At 39.1% G+C, this 10,351-nt stretch overlaps 1 protein-coding gene across 2 annotated transcripts in view; it reads right to left on the bottom strand.

Moving 5' to 3' along the window:
* Positions 1–232: 232 nt before the first annotated feature.
* Prp4k (Pre-mRNA processing factor 4 kinase) overlaps positions 233–10,351 on the bottom strand; it is a 118,067-nt gene continuing 107,948 nt past the window's right edge. Inside the window, exons 18-21 of one of the 2 annotated variants that reach the window (XR_007602389.3) lie at positions 8,128–8,192; positions 7,344–7,428; positions 3,197–3,246; positions 233–715 (exon numbers count right to left, since the gene is read on the bottom strand). The gene's annotated coding sequence lies outside the window, so the exon portion shown is untranslated. The remainder of the gene's footprint in view (positions 716–3,196; positions 3,247–7,343; positions 7,429–8,127; positions 8,193–10,351) is intronic. The other variant, XR_007602390.3, reaches the window with a different exon arrangement.

Below are 10,351 nucleotides of genomic sequence, written 5' to 3'. Positions count from 1 at the left end.
ACCTAAATTGAAACAATGTATTTGTATGTAGGATCCCTAAATGAGAAGTGTTCTTATTCAATGACTTATTATCAAGCAAGTTATCTTCCCATGCATTATATCAGGAACAGCTGCCTCTGTGTAGCTAGTGCGGCTCTGCTGCAGCCTAGTTATTTGGAATAGTGTTCACTTGCATCAATATTTTTCCTTGAGACTTAACTGCTGTTGTCTGTTATATTTGAATAGAAACAAATATTCAACAATTTTTAATAGTCAATTCTCAAATCACATACAAATCAAATAGCAAATAGTATTCAAGTTGATTCGTAACTTCACATATTAGCCACACATCTATTGTTCTCTTTCTCTGCCCCTATGTTTGTGATGCACCGTTCCTGCTGGTCGTTAGCCGAAATTGAGATAATGTGTGATTTGTCTCAACGTACCATCGTTTTCATGAAAACCAGTAGCTGGCTAGGTGTTTCGACAATTACTTGGCACTGCATTTATAAAATATGAACCTGTCCTAGTACCCTGATATCAGGCTACTGGGACAATTGGATAACTATGGGGCACTTCAATATATTCAATATATCCACAAACGAAAATATGTGTGGTTGCTGTAATATTTCTGCTGCAGGTCACAGCAATGAATGCAGAACATTTTTTTAACACAAAGCCATGATTCTTTTTAGTCTTCCATCCTCTCCAGTTGCATCCAGCGAGGAAAAAAAAGCTGCAAATATAGAAATTTTACCGATAAGCATATGCCGGCCACTCTTCCGCCCTTCCTGACTCCCCCTTTCTGCAGCACAATGCCACTTCTCAAACGCTTCTTAAACGCTTCAAATGCCACTTCGCAAGTGCAACGTAGCACAGGCTAAGCATGGTCATGACACCAGTGGTGACATGCGATCACCTATATGGAAGTAGCAAGGCTTGGAAGTGGGGTAGTTGGTAATCCATGACTAGAGTTGAAGCGCTAAATTGACACAAGGAACCGGGTACCAGACACAGACAAGTGCTTGTCTGTGTCTGGTTCTCTGTCCCCTACATAAATTTCAACTTTACTACATATGGAGGTACTTACAGAAACAACAAACAAATGAGCAAAAAATAGGGAGAAAACGATGGTCTAGAACTGTCATAGAAACACCAACACCATAGCTCCACCTTTACAGATTGCTTACGATTGTCTTGGACGCTTTACCAAACAATTTTTTTGAAGAAGTGCACAAATTAACCAGCAGTTAAAATTTTTCAATAACTATCATCCTTGCAGGCTGCGATGTTTGGCAGGCACCCTGTTGATTCACCATAAAAAAGAAGAAATCTAAACAGCAGTGGCAGCTCCAACTAAATGCAGACTAAGCCACAGACAGAGTAGGCAAGCTGCTCGCTGTCAGTGCCACACAGGCCTCAGTGTCGGCAAACAAATTTGCTGAAAAGGTTATATAAAAATCAGGCTAAGTAAAGCATGTGGGTGTTCGTAGACACATAAGCTTCAAAGAAAGTATGAAGCACATGAAACTTACACAGCAGCCTTTTGACAAAAATACTGTCACTTCACAGCGTTTTGTTTTGAAAAGGGAAGGGGAAGAAAGACCTCACTGCACACAGATACACATCAAATTACTAAACACAAAGGAAGAGTCTCTTAATATTAAAATACAGTGATTACAACGTCACCCCTCTGCCTTGAATATATGAGGCCTGTCCCAAAAGTTTAAGCCATGAGCCAGTAAAAAGCAAGAGACGGCTTAGCGGCACTGCTCTCTCACTCTCTGCACTTGAAAGGCACCCGCTGACCTCTAGTACAAACCGGAGTGTCAGAAGACAAGGCAAAGTTTTATGCTTGTATTTTCTGCGCAACCCATTTTTAGTCAGTTGAAATGGAGATTGACGAACAGAGGGAATGAAAGTTCAATACCAAATTTTTTTGTGAAATTTGGAAAAATGGTGCAGAAATACATCAAATGTTGCAAGAGACTTATGGGAAAAGGTGCTCTAAAGGAAAGAACTGTGTTTAAGCGAGTCCAGTGTTTTCACTAAGGTTGTGAAGACCCCAAGGAGGATGCAATTCAGGATGCCCCTCCATCTTGTGCGAAGATGAAAACCTAAATCGTGCGCATTATCTTGTTCTCAGTGACTGCTGAATGACTTAAAATGATATTGGAAGCACTTGCTTTGGGAAAGTTGTCCATTCACGAGATTTTCACTGGAAATTTGGAAATGAAAAAGGTTTGTGCCAAGATGGTTGCGCCATAACTGCAGATTTCTGAGTAGAATTTGCTAATATAGTTGAATTGATTGGAAACCTCCAGACGATTGATGAATTCTTGGCAAGGGTTGTCACCGGCGACAAAACTTAATTTACAGATAAGACAGCAAGCAGAAGTCACAGAGCAAGAAATGGAATAAGGAAGAGGAGCTAAGGCCATAAAAAAAGCCCGGAAGAACAAAGCAAAATTAAAAATTATGTTGATCATGCTTTGGCTACCATGAAGTTTTACACCACGAATTTCTATCTGAAGGTCAAACTGTCAATGCAGTTTTTTATGTGGAGATGGTCAAGCGTCTGAAAGATCACATGCACTGCGTGCGACCAAATTCATCAAAAGAGGGGCGCTGGATTCTGCAGCACAATAATGCCCCTGTGTACTCTACGTTGATATTGCGAGATTTACTGGCCCACAAGTGCTTTGTTGAAACACCCTCTTTACTCGCCAGATTTCGCCCCATGATATTTTTTTTTTTTCCCTTTCCAAATGCAAACTGGTCCTCTGACGGTGGCATTTCAGGGATGTGACGACAATTGAAAACGAAATGACATCAGTTGTGAAGCACTTAACAGAAGAGGTGCAACCAGTGCATTGTGTCTAATGAGGAGTATTTTGAAGGTGACCACATTGATTCAACTGAAAGTACGGGAAACTAATTTTTTTTAAATGCCGCAAGCCTTTGGGACAGACCTCGTAAATTACTTATAAACAGCAACTGCAAGGCTACTATACTTAGACAAGTCCTCATTATTACCCACCCCCCTTCTTTTTTCTTGTGAACAAGGCATCATGCAGGCAAAGAATGGACTGCACGAATGCCAGTGTCTCCAGCTGAAATGCTACTCGTGATCAATGAAAAAAAGACACACACATGTCAAGTAAAAAAATACGTTTAAGATATCTGGAAATTTGAGGATATATTTGATGCCACCAACCATTTCAAATGTTACCCTTTTGCTCGAGCCACTCAAGAAAGCCAGTTTGCCTAAAATGAAAAATAAAATAGAGTTATTGAATGTCACTCCTCATAATCAGCTGAGAATAACACATATGGTGATCGCACAGTTCTTGGGTAAAAACTGGCAACAGAAACTAGAACTACGTTACACATAAAATAATGAGCATGCCCTTGAGCATAAGTAGGTGACAATTAACCTTGTATACTACTTACTGTCAATACCCCCATAGACATCAGTGTCAGCAATATACTTTGCTCAAAGAATACATAAAAATCAGGCTAAGTATGTGGGTGATTATAGATAACATAGAATGGCAGGTCTACATTTTTAATTTGCTTGATATTTATATTTCATTGGCTGATTCACTAATGCTAAAAAAATATGACTATCTTTAATAGCTTGTAGACCATTAGAAGGCAGTGTTGCTTTACGCATACTGCTAGTTTTGTTGACATCACACAAATGAAAACAATTGTTCTGATGAGATGTTTGGAACTCGTATTAGAATAAGACTATATGCATGTATCCCAATTAGGAAAGTAATTCCTAAGGCTGTAGGGTGTCTACACTGAAGAAAGGTTACTTTCAGATATGACCTATAGAACGCTATTTTCCTAACTTTGCATGTTCGTTCCAACATCTGCAAACTAGAGTTTTTAAACTCTCATGCCATGTTCCTTGCTTTCCATGTTCTACATGAAAGCAAAAATTACCTAAACATTTCATATCTGCTACAAGCATATGACAATACGAATGTAAAGAAAGGGTGCTGCCATCTTCTGATGCCTATTAAGGGGGCACATGGGTCTTGGATTTTTATTTATTTTTTCATCTACATATTGTAGCGCACCTGCTGGCAATAAACTAGCTTGAAATGACACGCCATTGAGGAAAAAACTTTATACTTTATATGGCCTTGAAAGCACCAAAAATGACCCCTTTTGCGCCATTTGCCGTTCTAAAACCACTTATCAGAGCCAGGCCATGTGGGTCCCATTTGAAAAAGAATCTTTCTGGCTAGCTTTCCCATAAAAAATGATCCTTCAATGCTGCTTCAGAAGAAAGCTACCTCATTTTATGGCTTTAAATGTATATTTTACCACTCTTAGATTTTTCTGTTTTTCTCAAAAAATTATATTTGCAAGTCTCAAATAAAGCGCAGGAAGGAGCATCTTTTCTGTGCCTGTCAGAATGCTTTTTGCCTGTCAGGATGCTCTTTTGTCGACAAAAGACGCTCTTTTCTGTACCTGTAAATTTTTTCCCCTTTATAGTTTGCACCCTGAACTTCAAGAAAAAAATTCACTTGCAATCTGCAACTTTAGAATTTCATCACTTCGCCTAAAATATAGATACAAACATTAACCCTGTAATGCCCAAACACAGTCCCACATTTAAAGAGATTGGAACTAATTGTGAACATTTACTTCTGGCCATGGAGAGTACATTTGTAGAAGAAAATCAAAGAAATGTTTTTTCAGCTATGACCTAATTACTGTACTAAATATTACTTTAGTAATTAGCTTGTTGAACTATTAAAAACTGAAACTTCACCTCCAGCATATTCATAATGCAACTATTGGCTTTGCTTTAAGTTTCCGTCACTTAAATCCCCATTTTGAGGTGTTAAACTCTGCGTAGCATATAAGATACTTTGGACATCACAGGGTTAACATGTCCAGCTGCTCTTTTTAGACATTCAGAAAGGAACCTGCTTAATTTCAACTCTCTTGCTGCAGCCCACATTTTGCAACTCACTTCTCAAATTTATAACTCAAGAATTTGTTTAGTTTTATAGGATTGACTTAGAAAAAAGCTAACTGCATATTTGCAATCTGTACAAAAAATCGAATATTTTGCTGAAAATTTTAGGTGTCTAGAGTAAATAACATGTTTTTCCTGAAAGCCATGTCGTTCCTTGAAAAAATGCCCCTGATCTGAACAGGCAAGCCAAATATGCTGTTGTGAACATGCAAGCCCAATATTATTTCTCTGCATGAATCAAGGAACGGACGATCTGCCCTCCCCTGCAGCTTTCAAGGCCTTCCATCCGGTGCAGTGTCAGCAATGACCAGGGGCATAGCCAAAAAGGGGGCACAACAGGCACATGCTACCCCTGAAACTTCTGTGTACCAGAGATACCCGGCATAAAATGATGTGTGTCAACACCTGCCTTTAATGATACGTTGAACTGGGATGCATGCAGAGACTTACTAATAAAAGTTCAAACATCTTGCCATAATAAATTGTCAAACAACAAAATTAGCAGAATCCACAGATGAGATTCATCACCTTCTTGTGGTCTAATGTTCATTAAAAAGCTGCATATATTTCCCAATCAAAACTAAACTTGAATCCATGTACTCTATACATCAGGCAATGACAAAACAATACCAAGGAACTTAATAATATTCACCAGCCACCCTTGCGTTTGGTCTTATCTGAAAATAATTCATATTTGAATGCAAGTAATTCCGCTTCTGCTGAATGCACTGAAGTACTTATTGCGGAAAGTATTTCTGAAATAAGCCCATTTTAACTCCAAATGCATTTCTCGACTTCAATAAAAAGTGGTTCAAGGCCCCTTTAAATATTCCAAGTGTGGAAAAACAAGCTTGGGGGAACATTCTTAGCAATACATTGCCTAGTGAACATATGCTGTAAGGTGGTGAGGCTATACAAGATTTCTATACAGTACTAATTAAAAGCAACCTTACAAGTCTTCCCCTCCAAAACAAATATGTTGAAGCTTATTCAGTACTCTAGAATTCACTTGCTCCAAATCATCTATAAAAATCACAGGAAGAGGTTCAATCTGTTTTGCTGTCTCATGACAGGCTTGTCAGAAATAAATGTCGCTTTTATAAGTAAAAATGCTAAATCAAGAAAAGAGAGAACTGTCACATCCAAGTTGCAGTACCTAACAACGTAGTACAGCAGAGACCTGTAAAGACTGCTGCACCACTCTACACAAAAGGCGCAAGTTCAATGAGCCAGTTGTTACTTGGAAAAGGATGATGGCAAAACTAAATACACTTGAACCATGAAGCGTAGAACTTATTTTACCAACGATATCAAGAATAACACAGTCGTAATCTGAGCAGGTTAAAGAGGCCCTGAAACACTTTTTGAAACTAGTAAAAAAAGGTTGCCAATCTGTTAACAAGGCTCCTGTGAAAATGTGAGCCAAATATTATTGCTGCATACAGCAGGGAATTTACAAACATGTCAAAAACAGTGAACAGACGCTTGCTCTCATATACGCAATGTCACCATCGAAAGCTGATTGAAAGCCGCTGGCCAACCAACGCTATTTGGCTGATTTCGTGATCATGAGAAGATTCTCACTAATACATAATTGATAATTTTGAGTTAAATAAATAAAAAATATATATGCATGCGATCTCGAAGAGATAAAAGAATCATTTCATCTTTGCACTCCGCGTAGCTGTGCCTGCTCCAGGTGGCCTCCGAGATGGCAGCGGCGTGCTGCGTAGCGTACTCTACTGCGGCTGCCACGGGGTGCCGCAACAGGCCTTTTCACCATCATGACACTGAACTTTTGGCTGGGGCTTTGCCCTCTTGGCTTCTCTGCTGTGTAGTTTCCAGCGCGCTAGCAGAGGCGAAAAGAGAGAGAAAGCCAGGTATCGGTGGAATAACTCCACTTATAGTTCAAGGATTAGACAAATTTCTGCGGCACAAGATTTGCGGGATGACCTACTTTAATAATGAGGCCATTCTATGATTAGTCAGAAAAGAAAAGTGTTTAGGGGCCTCTTTAACATGTAGTAGCTATACCCTCAAAACTGTTCACAACATACATTTTAGTTTCATAATTTAACAATGCTTAATTGTACCACTGTTGTATGGGTGCATGTGTGTGTGTTGCAGCATGGAAAGGCCAGTGGCTTAATGTGTGTGTGGGTTGGCTGCACTTAGACTTTGCTTTGTATTGCCATAGATAATACCAAGCTTCACTTTCGTTACAGTCATAACTTGGCAAGGGTAGAATTAAAGCTCCAAATGATGAAAATGCATGATGTTTCCTCCCTTTTTCCCCTCAACATCTGGCAAATATGAACATGAGAAGTTGTCATGCATACCAGAGGTACATGACATCATCTACCTGAAACGCTGAGAGGCCTTCGGAAATTCCTTCGCCAATGCCCCAGACTCAACCTGGCCTTTGGACTCATGGTAGTTAGAGTCAACTGAACAAAAAAAGAATATAAAAAAAACTTATGCATCCTGCTGCTTCACTATTATAAGTCAATGCTAGTCTTTGGCACCCAAACCAATTTACAGCACCTACTTGGCTGTGTTTGGTAGCCATTCAGTTGAAAATCATGCTAAAACTGTGCCCTAGAGCCCATTTCATTAAAATAACTAAATAATATTTCCCAACTCTGAAAAACCACTTTTCCACAAAGATAACTGTGCCAAAGACTAGCAGTGACAAAATATCCAAAAACTAAGCAAACCAGAAACCACACAAGGTAAAATTATGAGTCATGCTCAATGTACCCTGCTACGCCTATGCAAAAAGAATAACCAGGTTGTATATTAAAAAAAGCTACAAAATCTGTGTCTAATTTTGTGGGAACATGTAGCAAGAGCATACCTGACAAAAAGGAATGTACTATACAGGAGTAGTTACATTACAATAGGTAAAGCAGCCAAAACACATACAACTGACTCAGCATTTATCTAAAAATTAATTATAAAAGTTGAAGGAACACTTTGTAACATTTGTTTATAAAATCAAGACAAAGACAGGAAGTGTTAACTTCAAGTTTAACGAGGCTTACTTTAAAAAAATATAAGTGTTGACAAAAGTCTTCTCATGCACAAAAAGCACTACAGATACAATAAGCACAGGCTAAGTACAACAGAATCAAGAAAAGAATTACCACAGTTAGTACAATGGGTAACCAATCATGCCAGGAGAATCCTGTCCTTGCACCTTGGGCTTCACCTATATACAAACAGCAGAAACAGATCAATGCCAGCAACGACAATGTTGTGCAACTTGGACAAGGCGGTGCCACAAAACTGAATTCATCATGAACTTCTGCAGTTAACGTGCTGGTTCTCAGCTAGAGAAGCTACCAGCCACTTAAAACTGTATCACATATTTAACAAGCTCCTAATGGCTAACATCCAACACAGCCATTAAGCTATTACTACAGAAAGTTTCCTTAAACAACTTTTTGCCAAAGAAGGAAACACTTAAACCAACTGCACCTTATCTAATAAAAAAAGTAGGTTTCAGGCACTCTCCTCATTTTAACTTAGCAGATGTTGCATTACATTAGCAGAATACTGCGCAGACTTTCACAGCTGTTGCAGATGCCCATATGTAATGCAGAATTGAGTAATGAAAAAGTATGATGAAAACTTTGCGTGTGCATGCACATACACATATACAGACACTCAAACAAACAGCCATGCACTGCTGACGTAATGTAAGGAAAAAACAGAAGAGGAGCAGCAACACAATAAAACTGACTTGTAGGGTCAGGTCTGCTTGAAACTCTTATGCATACCATGTGTCCCATATAAATTGTGCCAAAATTTAAACATTTGCAAGTGCCACATAGCTGGACCGAATTAGGTGAACTACAAAAAATAGTCAAACTTTCTCTAAGCAACAGCAAACATCACCACCTTGGTTCTGTTCAGCTATGTGTCATTTTCTATTTTTTTAATTTTGGTACAAGTTATGTGGGACACATGGTATGTACCACTCACTTTCTAAGAGCAATATCATGACAAAAGAATCAACCCATATCGCAGTCACCAGAAGTAGGGATGGCAAGATGGAAAGATGGGTGCTGTTCATTGTGGTTACAAAGCACATTAAATGATGGGAAGAGAACAGAGCTTGTCTTGTCTCGGCTTTTCCATGTCCATTAATTTTTTGTGCTGTGATGCCATTAGTAGAATTTCCTAGTCGAACCTGGTAACTACTACAATGATGCGCCATGATGTCATTAAAACACTGAGCAAACTGAGCAACTCCTTTAAATATGCACTACAGTACAGCAAGTTGATCAAATGTGCAGCCCAGCTGGATGCTCAAGTCTTTCACTTCCCCAAAGATACAGTACAAGGCCACCATACTATATCTAGATCATGATGGATCATTTGCTTGAATCTTCATGAGCTTTAATTTTGTTTCATGGACTCCAAGCATTTAGTGTTGCCAGCAATTTTGCAGCATCAGTGAAAAAACCTGCAACTAGTTATAGCTGTACACATACTACAAGCAACATCACTGAAAACCTTTGCAAACTTACAGTGGTGTCTATAACACGGAGGTGCTTTATTTTTTGACAGGTGGCAACAACTGGAATTCATTGGCTGTGATGTGTATGGTGTACCCATTGTCCAATAAATAAAAGTGCCAGGTATACATGGCTTTTTAGCTAAACCATTGGCTCATTTGCATTGAAATTTAGCATGGAGGTAGCATTTTGTGGTGGGCTCAGTTTAATACCACATTTGCATACATACTTGCCTCTTTCATCCACAATATAAATTCGAAGTGTACATTGCGTCCATCAACAAAACTAATGACGATTAATTTCGCTGCAATGGAACAGGGGTGCTGTATGTCATTTGCTACACTGAAAGGTGCCTTTAGCAGTAGTAATGACAGGTGGGACAACTGTTCCACCGGGGCAAAATCAAAATTTTTGTACTGGTGTCGCCACAGATGATGTGCATGTCGAATTTATCGTGGATGGAATAGGCAAGTAATGCATGTAAACGTGGCATTAAACTGAGCCCACTGTAAAATGCTACCTCTGTGCAAAATGAGCTTGCAATTTAGCTTGAAGAAACATGTATACTTGGCACTCCTATTTAGACAGCACTCATTACACCCATGACAAACACGAAAGGGAACACCAAAACTAGCATTCTAACATTCGGACCAAAAATAAAAGTGCTCCAAGAGACTGCACATTCAATGGAAAAGCTACTTGGAGCATGCTTACACCTCCAGTGTATGGTCTACAGTGGCCTCTGGTCAAATGCACTGTGGCCTGAGAACTATCAACAAGAACAGCGCATCAACAAATTGCAAATGTTCAGAATGTTTAGCCAATGACAGGTTTGTCTTAACACAGG

The sequence above is a fragment of the Dermacentor andersoni genome, chromosome 1 (assembly GCF_023375885.2).
Source record: "Dermacentor andersoni chromosome 1, qqDerAnde1_hic_scaffold, whole genome shotgun sequence".
Classification (NCBI taxonomy): Eukaryota; Metazoa; Arthropoda; class Arachnida; order Ixodida; family Ixodidae; genus Dermacentor; species Dermacentor andersoni.
Note: the sequence above shows the minus strand (reverse complement) of the source record. Positions and strands in the feature narration are given on the sequence as shown.